A 17,748-nucleotide genomic window follows, 5' to 3' on the forward strand; every position below is an offset into this window, starting at 1 on the left:
AAAAATGGAACAGAATTTAATGGTTCAGTTCAATTCAGTCGCTCAGTCGTGTCCGGCTCTCCACAACCCCATGAATCACAGCACGCCAGGCCTCCCTGTCCATCACCAACTCCCGGAGTACACTCAAACTCATGTCCACAGAGTCGGTGATGCTATCCAGCCATCTAATTCTCCGTCGTCCCCTTCTCCTCCCGCCCCCAACCTTTCCCAGCATCAGAGTCTTTTCCAGTGAGTCAACTCATCGCATGAGGTGGCCAAAGTATTGCAGTTTCAGCTTTAGCATCAGTCCTTCCAATATAGGTAAGTATAAAACAAATTATCTCCTAAGCTGTTGGTAGGAAGAAACACAAATAAGAATTATTTGGGGAAATTCCTTTCATCTATTAAATATTTCTTGAGCACCTAACATATATGTCCACTGGGCTCTTCATACACATGTTTCAAAGGTTTAGGAATTCTCATGTACTTTGTCATCACTATCTTCTATTTACTTACAATACCCATAGTCTGAGTCACATAACTCTAAAACGTAGCTTTTAAAAAAGCAGTAGATCTCAAAAAAGATAACATATTAAACTATTGTTTACATTAATAATTTGTAATTTTGGAAAGACATTGCACTCTACAGATACACAAAAGGAAGTTCAGTTACAGAATTTTACCTGTTTTTTCCACCCTGAACTCTTTGTTTTGTCAAAATAGGTAGAAGAGTTAGTTTATTCCCTACCAAGGCCTTGTGAGTGCTTGACAATGAGAAATTAATTAGAGAAGATATAAGGGCCAATTGATTTTCTGCTTGCCAACTGTGGACACTCTACAGATTATTTATGGAAGCCAGAAAGAAAATAGAAAAAAAGGCAAAGATGTGTGTCTGGGTCCGAAAGCAGCGAGGGGCAGCCCAGGAATTCAATTACAGTAATCCCTGTTGGCTGAGGACTTCCCTGCATCTTCGCCACATCTTTCTTGCCAAACCGAGGCCACCTGGGCCAAAAGACTCCAAGTGTAATGCATTAGCATCTCAAAGACCTCTTTCTCCTGTTTTGTATAGACTGTCAACAGCATCTTCAATGGCAGAGAGAGAATAGGTGCAAGAAAGTCAGTTTGGAAAATAAAAATTCAATATTACAAAGAGGCCGAACAACATGGCCCTGGACTGAAGGAAAAATCAGGAAAAGAAATTATTCTCAGAAATTACTTTTAGCCAAGGAAAGTATTATATTCAGGGAAAGAATTGCATTTCGGCCCAAGGTAGTCTCATGTTGGTTCCTGACCCCAAATCTCCTGTGTGTGCTTAGTTGCTCAGTCATGTCCAATTCTTTGCGACCCCATGAATCACAGCACGCCAGGCCTCCCTGTACATATCCAACTCCCGGAGTTCACTCAAATTCACATCCATCGAGTCGGTGATGCCATCCAGCCATCTCATTCTCTGTCGTCCGCTTCTCCTCCTGTCCCCAATCCCTCCCAGCATCAGAGTCTTTTCCAGTGAGTCAACTCGTCGCATGAGGTGGCCAAATATTTGGAGTTTCAGCTTTAGCATCAGTCCTTCCAATGAACACCCAGGACTGATCTCCTTTAGAATGGACTAGTTGGATCTCCTTGCAGTCCAAGGGACTCTCAAGAGTCTTCTCCATCACCACAGTTCAAAAGCATCAATTCTTCAGCGATCAGCTTTCTTCACAGTCCAACTCTCACATCCATACATGACCACTGGAAAAACTATAGCCTTGACTAGACGGACCTTGGTTGGCAAAGTAATGTCTCTGCTTTTGAATATGCTATCTAGGTTGGTCATAATTTTCCTTCCAAGGAGTAAGCGTTTTTTAATTTCATGGCTGCAATCAGCATCTGCAGTAATTTTGGAGCCCCCAAAAAATAAAGTCTGACATTGTTTCCACTGTTTCCCCATCTATTTCCCACGAAGTGATGGGAACTGATGCCATGATCTTCATTTTCCTAATGTTGAGCTTTAAGCCAACTTTTTCACTCTCCTCTCTCACTTTCGTCAAGAGGCTTTTTAGTTCCTCTTCACTTTCTGCCATAAGGGTGGTGTCATCTCCATATCTGAGGTTATTGATATTTCTCCCAGCAATCTTGATTCCAGCTTGTGATTCTTCCAGCCCATTGTTCCTAATGATGTACTCTGCATATAAATTAAACAAGCAGGGTGATAATATACAGCCTTGACATACTCCTTTCCTATTTGGAACCAGTCTGCTGTTCGATGTCCAGTTCTAACAGTTACTTCCTGACCTGCATACAGGTTTCTTAAGAGGCAGGTCAGGTGGTCTGGTATTCCCATCTCCTTCAGAATTTTCCACAGTTTATTGTGATCCACACAGTCAAAGGTTTTGGCATAGTCAATGAAGCAGAAATAGATGTTTTTCTGGAACTCTCTTGCTTTTTCGATGATCCAGCGGATGTTGACAATTTGATCTCTGGTTCCTCTGCCTTTTCTAAGACCAGCTTGAACATGTGGAAGTTCACAGTTCACGTATTGCTGAAGCCTGGCTTGGAGAATTTTGAGCATGACTTTACTAGCATGTGAGATGAGTGCAATTGTGCAGTAGTTTGAGCATTCTTTGGCATTGCCTTTCTTTGGGATTGGAATGAAAACAGACCTTTTCCAGTCCTGTGGCCACTGCTGAGTTCTCCAAATTTGCTGGCATACTGAGTGCAGCACTTTCACAGCATCATCTTTCAGGATTTGAAATAGCTCAACTGGAATTCCATCACCTCCACTAGCTTTGTTAGCAGTGATGCTTTCTAAGGCCCACTTGACTTCACATTCCAAGATGTCTGGCCCTAGGTGAGTGATCACACCATCGCGATTATCTTGGTCGTGAAGATAGTATTTTTACAGTTCTTCTGTGTTCTTGCCACTTCTTTTTAATAAACTATTATTTAGAGAATGGATAAACAACAAGGCCCTATTGTATAGCACAGGGAACTCTACCCAATCCCCTTTGACAAATAATAATGGAAGATTTTTTTTTAATGAATGTATGTACATGTATAACTGATTCATTTTGCTGTACAGCAAAAGTTAATACATTATCAACTATACTTCAATAAAACTTTTAAAAATAAAAATTTCCTGTGAATGTCTACTGCTCCAGCTATTTGTTGCTGTCTTCACCAGCACTGAATGTGTAATTCCTTCCACTGGCACGCCCTCTTTAAATGCCTTCTTCAGTTCAGTTCAGTTCAGTCGCTCAGTCGTGTCCGACACTCCGCGACCCCATGAATCACAGCACGCCAGACCTCCCTGTCCATCACCAACTCCCAGAGTTCACTCAAACTCATGTCCATAAAGTCGGTGATGCCATCCAGCCATCTCATTCTCCGTCGTCCCCTTCTCCTCCCGCCCCCAACCTTTCCCAGCATCAGAGTCTTTTCCAGTGAGTCAACTCGTCGCATGAGGTGGCCAAAGTATTGCAGTTTCAGCTTTAGCATCAGTCCTTCCAATGAACATCCAGGATTGATTTCCTTTAGAATGGACTGGTTGGATCTCCTTGCAGTATAAGGGACTCTCAAGAGTCTTCTCCAACACCACAGTTCAAAAGCATCGATTCTTCGGCGATCAGCTTTCTTTACAGTCCAACTCTCACATCCATACATGACCACGGGAAAAACCATTGCCTTGACTAGACGGACCTTGGTTGGCAAAGTAATGTCTCTGCTTTTTAATATACTATCAAGGTTGCTCATAACTTTCCTTCCAAGGAGCAAGCGTCTTTTAATTTCATGGCTGCAATCAGCATCCGCAGTGATTTTGGAGCCCCAAACAAATAAAGTCTGACACTGTTTTTCCATCTATTTCCCATGAAGTGATGGGACCAGATGCCATGATCTTTGTTTTCTGAATGTTGAGCTTCAAGCCAACCTTTTCACTCTCCTCTTTCACTTTCATCAAGAGGATTTTGAGTTCCTCTTCACTTTCTGCCATAAGGGTAATGTCATCTGCATATCTGAGGTTATTGATATTTCTCCCAGCAATCTTGATTCCAGCCTGTGCTTCTTCCAGCCCAGCGTTCCTCATGATGTACTCTGCATATAAGTTAAATAAGCAAGGTGACAATATACAGCCTTGACGTACACCTTTTCCTATTTGGAACCAGTCTGTTGTTCCATGTCCAGTTCTAACTGTTGCTTCCTGACCTGCATACAGGTTTCTCAAGAGGCAGATCAGGTGGTCTGGGATTCCCATCTCTTTCAGAATGTTCCACAGTTTATTGTGATCGACACAGTCAAAGGCTTTGGCATAGTCAATGAAGCAGAAATAGATGTTTTTCTGAAACTCTCTTGCTTTCTCCATGATCCAGCGGATGTTGGCAATTTGATCTCTGGTGCCTCTGCCTTTTCTAAAACCTGCTTGAACATCTGGGAGTTCACGGTTTACATACTGCTGAAGCCTGGCTTGGAGAATTTTGAGCAGGACTTTACTAGCGTGTGAGATGAGTGCAATTGTGCGGTAGTTTGAGCATTCTTTGGCATTGCCTTTCTTTGGGATTGGAATGAAGACTGACCTTTTCCAGTCCTGTGGCCACTGCTGAGTTTTCCAAATCTGCTGGCATATTGAGTGCAGCACTTTCACAGCATCGTCTTTCAAGACTTGAAATAGCTCAACTGGAATTCCATCACCTCCACTAGCTTTGTTAGTAGTGATGCTTTCTAAGGCCCACTTGACTTCACATTCCAAGATGTCTGGCTCTAGGTCAGTGATCATGTTATCGTGACTATCTTGGTCGTGAAGATCTTTTTTGTACAGTTCTTCTGTGTATTCCTGCCACCTCTTCTTAATATCTTCTGCTTCTGTTAGGTCCATACCATTTCTGTCCTTTATTGAGCCCATCTTTGCATGAAAGATTCCCTTGGAATCTCTAATTTTCTTGAAGAGGTCTCTTGTTTTTCCTATTCTGTTGTTTTCCTCTATTTCTTTGCATTGATCACTGAGGAAGTCTTTCTTATCTCTCCTTGCTATTCTTTGGAACTCTGCATTCAGATGCTTATATCTTTCCTTTTCTCCTTTGCTTTTCGCCTCTCTTCTTTTCACAGCTATTTGTAAGGCCTCCTCAGACAGCCATTTCGCTCTTCTGCATTTCTTTTCCATGGGGATGGTCTTGGTCCCTGTCTCCTGTACAATGTCACGAACCTCCGTCCAGAGTTCATCAGGCACTCTATCAATCAGATCTAGTCCCTTAAATCTATTTCTCACTTCCACTGTATAATCATAAGGGATTTGATTGAGGTTATATCTGAATGGTCTAGTGGTTTTCCCTACTTTCTTCAATTTAAGTCTGAATTTCACAATAAGGAGTTCATGATCTGAGCCACAGTCAGCTCCTGGTCTTGTTTTCGCTAACTGTATACAGCTTCTCCATCTTTGGTTGCAAAGAATATAATCAATCTGATTTCGGTGTTGACCATCTGGTGATGTCCATGTGTAGAGTCTTCTCTTGTGTTGTTGGAAGAGGGTGTTTGCTATGACCAGTGTATTCTCTTGACAAAACTCTATTAGCCTTTGCCCTGCTTCATTCCGTGCTCCAAGGCCAAATTTGCCAGTTACTCCAGGTGTTTCTTGACTTCCTACTTTTGCATTCCAGTCCCCTATAATGAAAAGGACATCTTTTTGGGGAGTTAGTTCTAAAAGGTCTTGTAGGTCTTCATAGAACCAATTAACTTCGGCTTCTTTAGCATTACTGGTTGGGGCATATGCCTGGATTACTGTAATATTGAATGGTTTGCCTTGGAAACGAACAGAAATCATTCTGTCATTTTTAAGATTGCATCCAAGTACTGCATTTCGGACTCTTTTGTTCACCATGATGGCTACTCCATTTCTTCTAAGGGTTTCCTGCCCACAGTAGTAGATATAATGGTCATCCGAGTTAAATTCACCCATTCCAGTCCATTTTAATTCACTGATTCCTAGAATGTCGACGTTCACTCTGGCCATCTCCTGTTTGACCACTTCCAATTTGCCTTGATTCATGGACCTAACATTCCAGGTTCCTATGCAATATTGCTCTTTACAGCACCGGACTTTGCTTCTATCACTGGTCACATCCTCAGCTGGGTATTGGTTTTGCTTTTGCTCCATCCCTTTATTCCTTCTATAGTTATTTCTCCACTGAGCTCCAGTAGCATACTGGGCCCCTACCGACCTGGGGAATTCCTCATTCAGTATCCTATCATTTTGCCCTTTGATACTGTTCATGGGGTTCTCAAGGCAAGTATACTGAAGTGGTTTGCCATTCCCTTCTCCAGTGGACCACATTCGGCTGTGGTCCATGTGATCAGATCGACTAGTTTCCTGTGATTACGATTTCAGTGTTTCTGCCCTCTGATGCCCCCTAGCAATACCTACCGTCTTAATTGGGTTTCTCTTACCTTGGTCGTGGAAAATCTCTTCACAGCCGCTCCAGCAAAGTGCAGCCGCTGTACCTTACCTTGGGTGAGGGGTATCTCCTCAAGGCCGCCCCTCCTGACCTTGAACGCGGAGTAGCTCCTCTTGGCCCTCCTGCGCCCGCGCAGCCACCGCCTGTTGGACGTGGGGTAGCTCCTCTCGGCCGCCGGCCCTGGCCTCAGGCGTGGGGTAGCTCCTCACGGCCGCACCTCTTTGCGTGGTTCGTTGTGCCGGGGCCGGCGTCTCTCGCGAAATGCCTTCTTAGAACCTGTTAATATCCCCTGGGTTGCATAGGTCTCCCTGGCTTTGACAGCACCCAGTTCAAGGACTGCCCATAGACTGCTGCTGCTGCTAAGTCACTTCAGTCATGTCCGACTCTGTGCGACCCCCATAGACGGCAGCCCACCAGGCTCCCCCGTCCCTGGGATTCTCCAGGCAAGAACACTGGAGTGGGTTGCCATTTCCTTCTCCAATGCGTGAAAGTGAAAAGTGAAAGTGAGGTCGCTCAGTCGTGTCCGACCCTTGGAGACCCCATGGACTGCAACCTACCAGGCTCCTCCATCCATGGGATTTCCTAGGCAAGAGTACTGGAGTGGCTTGCCATTGCCTTCTCTGGGGCCATAGACTAGAGCTTCTTAAACCTGAATGTTCATATGAATCAGCTGCTGATATTAAAATACAGAGTCTGACTTAGTATCTCTGGGGTAAACCCTCAGATGCTACAGTTCTAACATGCTTCCAGGTGATACTTATGTTGTTTCAAAGACCATAATACAATCAGCAAGAACCTCACAGACTCGTCACCTCTTCCTTACCAGTTTCCTTTATCCCACCATTCAGTTGAGTTCAGTCACTCAGTCATGTCCGACTCTTTGTGACCCCATGGACTGCAGCATGCCAGGCTTCCCTGTCCTTCACCATCTCCCAGAGCTTGCTCAAACTCATGTCCATTGAGTCAGTGATACCATCCAACCATCTCATCCTCTGGTGTCCCCTTCTCCTCCTACCTTCAGTCTTTCCCAGCATCGGGGTCTTTTCAAACGAGTCAGTTCTTCACATCAGGTGGCTAAAGTATTGGAGTTTCAGCTTCAGCATCAGTCCTTCCAATGAATGTTCGGGACTGATTTTCTTTAGGATTGACTGGTTGGATGTCCTTGCAGTCCAAGGGACTCTCAAGAGTCTTCTCCAACACCACAGTTCAAAAGCATCAATTCTTCAGCACTCAGCTTTCTTTATAGTCCAACTCTCAATCCATACATGACTACTGGAAAAACCACAGCTTTGACTAGACGGACCTTTGCAACTACCTAGTCACACAGCCTTTGGAATAAGCCCTCTTGGACCATTAACCCCACCATAGATCCATCAAGCAGACGACCCACAAACTGCAGAACAATTATACCAAAGAAGTTCTTGCACTGTTAAGAAAGGTCTAGGACCCACAACAAATTTCCCAACCTGGGGATCTGGCAAAGGGACCGAGAACTCTCAGAGAATTTGACTTTGGAGGCCAGTGGGATTTGATTACAGAATTTACACAGAACTGGGGAAACAGTCTCTTGGAGGGCACAAACAAAACCTTGTGCACACCAGGACCCAGGAGAAAGGAGTAGTGATCCCACGAGAGACTGGCCCAGACTTGCCTGTGGGTGGCCAGGAGTCTCCAGTGGAGGTGTGGGTCGGCGGGTGGCCTGCTGCAGGGTCGGGGACACTGCATGCAGCAGTGAGTGCATGGGACCTTTTGAAGGAGGTCGCTATTATCTTCATTACCTCCACCATAGTTTGGCCTCAGGTCAAATAACAAGGAGGGAACAGAGCCCCGCCCATCAACAGAATCCCACCATTAATGCCCCTGTATCTTCCTTCCACCTCCCGCCTGAGCTGCAACACCTGGGTTACACATAACAAATGTCTGAGTTTTTTTCCTCCTGTTTCTATGGTCACTAAACATGTATGTTTCTCAGTTCTCCCAAGAATATAATTGACCAAATAATCTAGAGATTTTCTCATTCAGAGCAACTGAAAGAATGAGAAAAACATCACCAGCACTACCCCTAAATTTTTAATTCATAAATAGATAGGCTGCAAAGCTGCCCTCTTCTTAGCTCATATTTATTCTCCTCTAGCAGCTGGAATTCTAACTTATGAGGAAATGGAAAATAGATGAGAGGAGGGCTTTGCCCAAGAGAGCTTTCATCAGTAAAGTACCAAAGTAATTACTGCACCTGACAAATTCCTACTCCTTGTTTTAGCCCAGTTTTAATAAAAGAAAGATTCAACAATGGTTTATATTACTTGGCATTGCCTTTAATTTCATCAAGCTCCAGCATGAAGACTTGCACATTTACACTAAACTTCTTTTTTCTCCTGAAGTTCATTTGTGAAGGCAGCTGCTGGGGCTTTAATCATCTTTTCTTCAATCTTTCATTTCTAACACACTGTGAGTGATAATGGCTCTCCCAGGCCCCCCTGCAAACTAGGCAAATTCTCCTTCATGTCACTCCCAGGTAGTCAGTGGTACAGAAAGCATCTACTAATTAAGAACTGAAAGGCCATTTCAAATGCTCTGGCTATAAAGACTTAGCATTTTACATTCACGGTGGGCCCCATGCAAAGGTAAGGTCCTCCGACCTGCTGGACCAGGCAGTATTTCTCCTAACTTAGGAACAGCAGGCAAACTCTTGGCATTTCAGAGGTTCTGCAGAAATCTAGGGTAATGAAATGCTGCTCATGTTTGAGAGCACAAAGCCCTTAGAATAACCTTGTCAGTATTAAGTAGATCACAGGAGTTCAAATCTCAATCACCAAGGCCCTGATGTCTCAAGGAGCACTTAGAAAAACCTCAACAATGTTTTATGCCTCCAGGATCATTCTTTTCACACCGATGCTACTTTAAAAGTTTATTCCCTATGATTTTCTCTAAAAACCTGTAGGCTGCAAGCTGTTGCATGACTTGAAGAATGTTTAAAATTCCATCTAGAAAAGTCACTGTTCAAGATGGCAACACAGGAAGATCCCAAACTGACCTCCTCCCATAGACACACTGAGTTTAGAGCCACATATGGACAGGTTTTTCTCTTAAGAAAACCTAAAGTTAGGCTGAGTGGCAAACAAGAAGGAAACTACATGGAAACAGACATACAGTCTCAATATAAACCCCACTCCCCTTACAGCGAGCTACAACCAGAAGAAAACTCAAAATCCAGAATTTCTCCCCAAGAGGAAAAACTTTGAGCCCTACATTGGACACCTTACCTTTCAGTACCTGCACCTGAGAGAGGCGCCCCCAAAAGCTCAAACTTTGAAAGCAAACAGGGCTCACATCCTGAGACCCACAGGAGTATAGCATCCAGAGAGCACGCTTTTAAAGGGCTCACGTGCTCAGCTCTACCCACTCCGGGACCCAGCTTGGAGGCAGCCAATCAAGCTCTGAATTAACTGAAGGAGACTCACCAGCTGAGTCACCAGTTTTGTCCTGAGGGGCAGGCATCTAATTAATACCCACCTCTAGGAGCCTGCTGGAACTCTACAGCGAGGGAGGCTGGGGAGGGGGCCATCTTCACACTCTCCCTTTGCTCTGGAGCACCAGCATCATCCAGAAGGGAGCTTTTACCTGAGTCTGGTGCCCAGATCTCTGTGACTGCCACCAGGGGCAGTGGGTACCTCTTGACTACCTGGCTCTGGCAGCAAACAGAGCTTGCATTCCTGGTTCTGTGGGACTGTAATAACCAGTATTACCTAGAAAAGAGCTCATACCCTAATTTTTGCAGCTGCTGCCAGAGGACACGTCTGTAACACCAGCCTCTGGCAGCCAGTGGGGCTTACACCTGTAGGTCTCACAAGACTGTAACCAAAGGAGAAAGAGTTCTTAAGTAGCTACCACTCCTCAGTGCACGGCAAGAGGTAGCAGACCCAGAAGCCTGTCTCTGGGAAGAAGTGCTTAGTCATTCAGTCATGTCCAACTCTTTGCAACCCCGTGGACCGTAGCCCTCCAAGCTCCTCTGTCCATAGGGATTCTCCAGGCAAGAATACTGGAGTGGGTTGCCATGCCATCCTCCAGGGGATCTTCCCAACAATGGAACCCAGATCTCCCTCATTGCAGGTGGATTCATTACCATCTGAGCCACCAAGGAAGCCCAAGAATACTGGAATGTGTAACTTAGCCCTTCTTCGGGGGATTTTCCCCACCCAGGAATCAAACCAGAGTCTCCTGCATTGCAGGTGGATTCTTTACCAGCTGAGCTACCAGGGAAGTCCCCTGGGAAGAAGGCCTATTAGCTTATCATCATGGATGTGGCCTGAGGGGCAGGCTTCTAATTAAACACACATCCAGGGGCTGACTGTAACACTTTGCAGAGACCTTGGAGGACAGGTACTACATCCAGGCTTTCCTGTTGCGGTGCTCCAGGGAGCCAGTGTCTCCTGGAGGGGAGCTTTCCACTTGGCCCCAGCCTTGGCTTTTGCATCCAGTGCCCCCAGGTTTGCAGTTGCTGCCTAAGGGATGCCCTTTGATCACCTGGCTCTGGTGAACAGTGGGCAGGGTGCTTGCATTCATTGATCCTACAGGATTGTGACAAATCAAAGAGCCAGTTCTTGGAAGGCAGCCATCCCGGGGACTGTGCTGACAGCAGACTGACGCCGCCCCACCCCACCCCCACCCCCCAGTCTCTCTGTGAAGGAGGTTACTTGACTTGTCCTGGAGCTCTGGCCTGAGGGGCAGGTGTGAGATACCTCACACATCTAGCAGACTCTGGAGTGGCTCTCAAGCAATGCAGCCTGTGGGTGCCATCTTGGCAATCTCCTGTCTTGTTCCAGCTCTCCAGTATCTCTCAAAAAGAGCTTACACAGATGTTTGGAGCTCCAATTGTTGTGACTGCCAGATCACCTGGCTAACAGAGTATACACTTATGATCCGACAAAAAATACATATATTTTTTCATACTTTAAAAAGCCACTGCCTGAGGGGTCTGGCTTCTAAACAGTCTGAATCTAGATGCTGAGATCCTCCCACTAGAAACACTGACTGGTCTTACCACATCCTCAATTACTGAGAGTTACTAAAATTATAATAGGCTGCTTGGATAAGCACAAAGGTTTGAGAGACAACAAAGCATTGGGGCAGGGTTGAACAACAAGGTTCATCTCCTATACGAGGCCACTTCTTCAAGGCTGGGAGAAGTGGTTGTTTCATCTACTATATAGAAGCCAACACGGAGTGCCAAGCAAAATGAAGAAACAAATGAAAGAACAAGATAAAATCTTGGGGGGCGGGGGGGGGAACCTTAATGAAATGGAGGTAATAGGAAAAGAGCAACAGGATAAGCATCTCCAAATAAGGGGTGAAGATGAAAGGGCCAGCTGACAAGAACCATCTTTCTTGACAGTTTCCTCATCATCCCCGTCTGGAATGTGGGTAGTCAATATCCTGGGATAGAACTGATCCTGGGACAATGAAAAGCCCTGATCAGACTTCTGCTTCTTTGAGATTAGCTTGAGGTATCATCTGGTCTGCTCTCCTGGGAGCTCTCTGGTTTCCACAAAGAAAAGCCAAGTGTATTGTAGAGGGAGTGGAGGGGAATTTTATAATGATAAAAGAGTCAATCCAACACAAGGACATAACATGTAAACATCTATGCAGCCAACATAGAAGCACTTAAATATATAAAGCAAGCATTAACAGATCTAAAGGGAGAAACAAACAGCAATATAATGGTAGGGTATTTTAAAATCCCACTTACATCAACAGATAGATGATCCACATGGAAAATCAATAAGGAAACATCAGCCTCAAATGACACATTAGATCAAATGAGATTAACAAACAGAACATTCCATCCAAAAGCAACAGAATATACATCCTTCTCAAGCACACATGAAGCATTTTCTAGGATATATTAGGTCAAAAAACAAGTCTTAATAAACTTAAGAGGGTTAAATTCATATCAAGTTATCTTTTCCAGTACAATGGTATGAAACTAGAAATTAATTACATGAAGAAAGCTAGAAAATTTAAAAATATGTGGAGATTAAACAATATAGTACTAAAAATACAATGGGTCAAAGAAGAAATAAAGAGAAAAATTTGAAAATACCTTCAGACAAACAAAAATGGAAATATACCAAAATTTGGGGGATGTTGCAAATGCAGTTCTAACAGGGAATTTCATAGCAATAAATATCTACTTCAAGAAACAAGTCTCAAATAAACAACCAAACTTTACACCTCAAGGAAGCAGAAAAAGAAGAACAAATGAAACTCAAAGTGAGTAGAAGGAAGGAAATAACAAAGGTTACAGTAGAAATAGAGACCAAAATGACAGTACAGAAGTTCAAACTTAGAGCTGGTTCTTTGAAAAGATAAATGAAATTGACAAGTCTTTAGCTAGACAACCAATAAAAAGAGGACTCAAATAATATCAGAAATAAAAAAGGAAATATTACAAATGATACAGCATATACAAAGGATCGTAAAGGCTGCTATGAAAAATCATACATCAACAAACTGAACAACCTAGAAGAAATGAATAAATTCACAATAAATATACAACCTATCAAGACAGAATCATGATTAAATAGAAAATGTGAACAGACCAATTACTAGTAAGAAGATTGAATCAGTAATCTAGAAGGATGTCAACATCATTAATCACCAGGGAAATGCAAATCAAAACTACAACAAGATATCACTGCAAACCTATTAGAATAGCTACCATCAACAAGACAAGAAATGACAAACATTGGTGAAGATGTGGAGGAAAGGGAACCCTTGTGATTGTTGGTGGGAAAATAAATTGGTGTAATCACGATGAAAAACAGTTGAGAGGTTCCTCAGAAAATTAAAAATATAACTACCAGAGGACCTGTAGTTCCACTTCTGGGTATTTGTCTAAATAAAACACTAGCTCAAAAATATATTTGCACCCCCATATTCATTGCAGCATCATTTAACAATAGCCAAGACATGGAAACAACTGAAGTGTCTATCAGTGGATGACTGCATAAAGAAGTTATTGGGTGTGTACACTTATATGCTTGAAATTCTACACTGTGACAGAAATAACTGAGCAATACACTCCATGCCTCGACCCCTGAGTAAGACCTATAGCGTCCTTCACCCCAAGTGGCTGAATCCATGGAATATGATTGGAATTCATTTATAATCTACCTAAAACAATCTAGAAGTATTTTTTAAAATGTATACAGCAAAGGGTAATGCCTAACTACTTTAATTCTACCACATGAACTTGCAGAGTGGTACAGAAATTTACTGTGTGACTATTTCCACTTTGTGCCAGTATATAAACTCTTCATCTCTCCATTGACAGCTCGTCATGAGATTACATGATCACTTAACACATCAGTTCTTCAAAGGGGGCAATTTCAATTACATGGAACCCTCCCAATATTGTAATTAACAAGGAAACGTAGTAGGCGGCAAAATCCCAGGCTAGATGTTCATACAGAAGAACTAATGATTACCTCCAAAGTCCGTATTTCCTTAATTATAGCATCCCATTCAATAAAGTTAAAAATTTGTCAGCCATCTCTGTGTTTATGGGGGAAAGGAATTTGTATCATTCAAAATTGGCATGTTGTACAAGGGAAGGTTACCATCAAAGCAGAATGAAATAGATTGCATTGCAGTCTTCCTTTTTAGAACACCACATCCTCCCAAAAGAGAGAAAATAAATAGAAGGGTAAATCATCTCTGTTGTTACATTATTTCTAAATTCTGCACTCTTGTGACACCCAAAAAAGAATGCACTCCAGAGTATATACTCAAACATGAAGCAGCTTGATTGCTAGTCCTGAAAACTGCATAAATTAATGACAACTCTCCATCAAGAAAAGATCTAATTTGATGATGTTTCAAAACAATGTCTAAATTTTTTGCAGTACTCAGATAAGATGTAACAAATAATTTCAGCTAGTGCTTCTTGGGCTAGATGTGACAAGCTATGACCTAAATGAAAGAAATACTCCTGTTTTCTGTGACTATTTCTCCTCTGAAGGATGAAATAAATCTAAATCTAGATATTTTACAAGATACACTATTAAGCTGGACTCAATACTGCCTGATAAAATGGAGAAGGTTGACTCGTTGGGTTGGAAAGTAGTGAAGAGGTAGAAGTGCTCAGTCGCTCCACCGTGGCTGACTCTTTGCAACCCCATGGACTGTAGCCCACCAGGCTCCTCTATTCATGGAATTTCCCAGGCAAAGAATACTGGAGTGGGTTGCCATTTCCTTCTCCAGGGAGAAGTGAATGAGAAAGAAAAAGGAAGTACATCCTACTGACAGTGATGGGAGAGAAGAAATTATCCAGTCTCTCCATGTTAGTACCAGGTGACCCTGTCACTCAGCTGACCTATATTTCCTTTCCAGGTCTGTGAAGGGAGAGGAAGGAGAGAAGTATTTGCCAAGGAAAGGATTCTAGCTAACATAATCTTAGATAGTACAGTTCAACAGAAAATTATATCAGCCTGAATCTGAGGGGTCTTGATTCCTATCCCAGCTTCACTACTGATTTTCTCCATGGCTTTGGAAATGCCCCAGTGCCTCCAGTTCTCCATTTTACCATCTGTAAAATGGATCATCTCTAAACTATTGCTCTCCAGAAAATGTACATAGCAGCACAAATGATTTATAGAAAATGCTATGCAAAGAATATTATTCGAGCTAAGTGATGCTCACCAAGAGAAAACTGTCCACCTCTCTATTTGCATTTATGATTTGATTATATATTTTTAATAATAAGATCATAAGTTAAATTGGCCAAGATGCGAATGAGTCACTCTAAATGTTCCTAATAAACTTGTACTAGAATCAGTTTTTCAGAAGGGAAAAATCAAACAAGTTTTTCAATCTATCTCAATTTCTCTTTCTAGAGTCCCATGCTTTCCACCATCTTCCTAGTTACAACAAGCCACTGTCACACCTCAAGTGTGAACCAGCCAGTATGGTTCATGCTAGTTTATCTGCCTTCTCCATAACAGGCCTTGACAAAATATCTCCGGAGGGGAGACCTCATTCTCCACCTCTACATAATCCTAGAATGTGCTTCTTGCGTTTGACTTTCCCCTCTCCCCAAATTCTTTCCCAGCTTCTCCTGCAGAATCCTCTTTCAGCCTTCCTCGGATGTCACCAGCCCTCCCTCAGCACACACCAAACTATCTCCTTTGCTGCTTACCCCCAGAATGACAGAGTCCATCCCATGTCCTCCGTACAGAACTGTCTTTGGAGTCCACTGGTATTGATGGAGGCTTCTGCAGACATTCCATGGGGTTGCAAAGAGTCAGACATGACTGAGCGACTTCACTTTCAGTTTTCTGCAGACTTAGTCTCATAGAAAGAGCATATTCTTTGTGGGTGGAAGGATGCAATGAACTCAGCTCATCTCTCTACAGCAGCGTTGCTGGATTGGGGGCAGTGAGTCCTCTAGCTGCAAATACAGCTGTTCTCCATTATAAGTCATCACATTCTGGAGGTCACCTGGGCCTGTGGATCTGAAGCCTGACCTCTCTACCTACACCCAACCTAGGAAGCAGTTCCTAAGACTGCTTTTACAAGGCCAACTCTAACCCAAAGTCCAGAGTATTCCCCCGGCCACATTATCCTGAAAGCGCTCTTGCTGCTTTCCAGGGTCACTTTCACCTACAGAAACTCATATTAACTCCTGGAGACAACACAGATGTGGATTGGTACACAGTTCACTCCAGCTCTCCTATCACCAAATTTCTGCCTCTGCCATGGGGAAAGGAGCTTCAGTGCTTCCACCAATGAATCATGTGTGTGTTTCATAAGGAAGCAGATGACTCAAGTTACATAAATATATAAATTAATTCCCCCCAAAGACCTAAAATGGAAAAAAAAAAATCTGTGAATTCTCACAAGTGTACCTGGTGAATGGAGAGTCCCAGTGGGTTCAGCAAGGATGCAAATGGGAATCTTGGGACCCTACGTCCATGGTATCTCATTACACCCTAACTGCCTGAGCTCAGAAAAGACTCTCTCTTGCTAATCTTTCATCTTTCCCATCACCAAAATGATGAGTCAGATTCGCTGTCTCTAAGTTCCCTGTCAAGCCAGACACTCAAGGATTTCTATCATACTTTTCTTCCATAAACAGTGCTTCATTTTACCTTACAGCTCACTTTTTGGTAGTCAGATTTCCAGTGGTAGCCCAGAATTATTTCTATATACACTAAGTTGGGAAGCAAAGAAAACACTTACTTTTTTTCCTTATTATAAAAAATTCCACAATAAAATAATATGGAAATGTAACCTAGAAAGAGATAGTAACCCATTATCTTACTTCTCTTGTGAAAATAAGTTAGTTACAATTTCTTTCACAGTTTTATAAGACAAACGTGTATTATTCTTACTATTAATATTTTAATAAAAATGGCAACCCACTCCAGTGTTCTTGCCTGGAGAATCCCAGGGACGGGGGAGCCTGGTGGTCTGCCATCTATGGGGTCACACAGAGTCGGACACGACTGAAGTGCCGCAGCAGCAGCAGCAGCAGCAGACTTATTACAAAATTGTCTTTATGTTTAGAAATCCTTTCTTGTCAGCAAGTATAAATCTCTCTCTTTCTTTCTTATCAACTGTATTAGATTCCTCTGTGGGTGTGTACCATAATATGGGCATCCTTTCAATAAAATTTTTTGTCTGATTTCCTAATCACAAATTTCCTAAACACATAGTATCTTTATACATGTAAATGACTATTATAGAATAATTAAACTGAGACTAGAGCTTACCAACTAATTTTAGGTTGTGTTTTGGTTTATTAATAAACCAACATGTCAGCATCCATCATTTAGTCAAATATGGCACAACACACAGTCCTGGAAGGCAAATAAGGGGTACCCAGAATGTAAGTTATCATATATGATAAAACTCAATTAGCCATTTGCCTCAAAATGATTATATCTCTTTTAAAATGTCTGCCTCCTTTGCTATAAATATTCATTTAGATACATTAAAATATACTAAGCAGCATTTTGTCTGCATCCCATCAAGCAAATTCACTGAGGCGTGAGGGCTATATAAGCAGTGGAGCAGAAGACCATGCTATTACATGGATAAATGCTCTGGAGTTACTGAAGCAAGACAAAAACAATCACAGGAACATGGATTTAGAATATGCTGAAGCAACCATGTTTGGGGGGATGGGGGAAAAAAGGAGAGTTGCTCATAAATAAGAAAAATACAGATGTCATGATATTGCATAAAATTGAGTGTGTTTAGTCTGATTCAGACAGATTGTTACCGTTATGCTATCTGCCTATCAGATATTTTAAGTTCATCAAGAAGCCATGGTCAGTTAACAGAC

This window comes from Moschus berezovskii, chromosome 7, assembly GCF_049115385.1.
Source record: "Moschus berezovskii isolate FMDL1 chromosome 7, NW_MosBer_1.0, whole genome shotgun sequence".
Taxonomy (NCBI): domain Eukaryota; kingdom Metazoa; phylum Chordata; class Mammalia; order Artiodactyla; family Moschidae; genus Moschus; species Moschus berezovskii.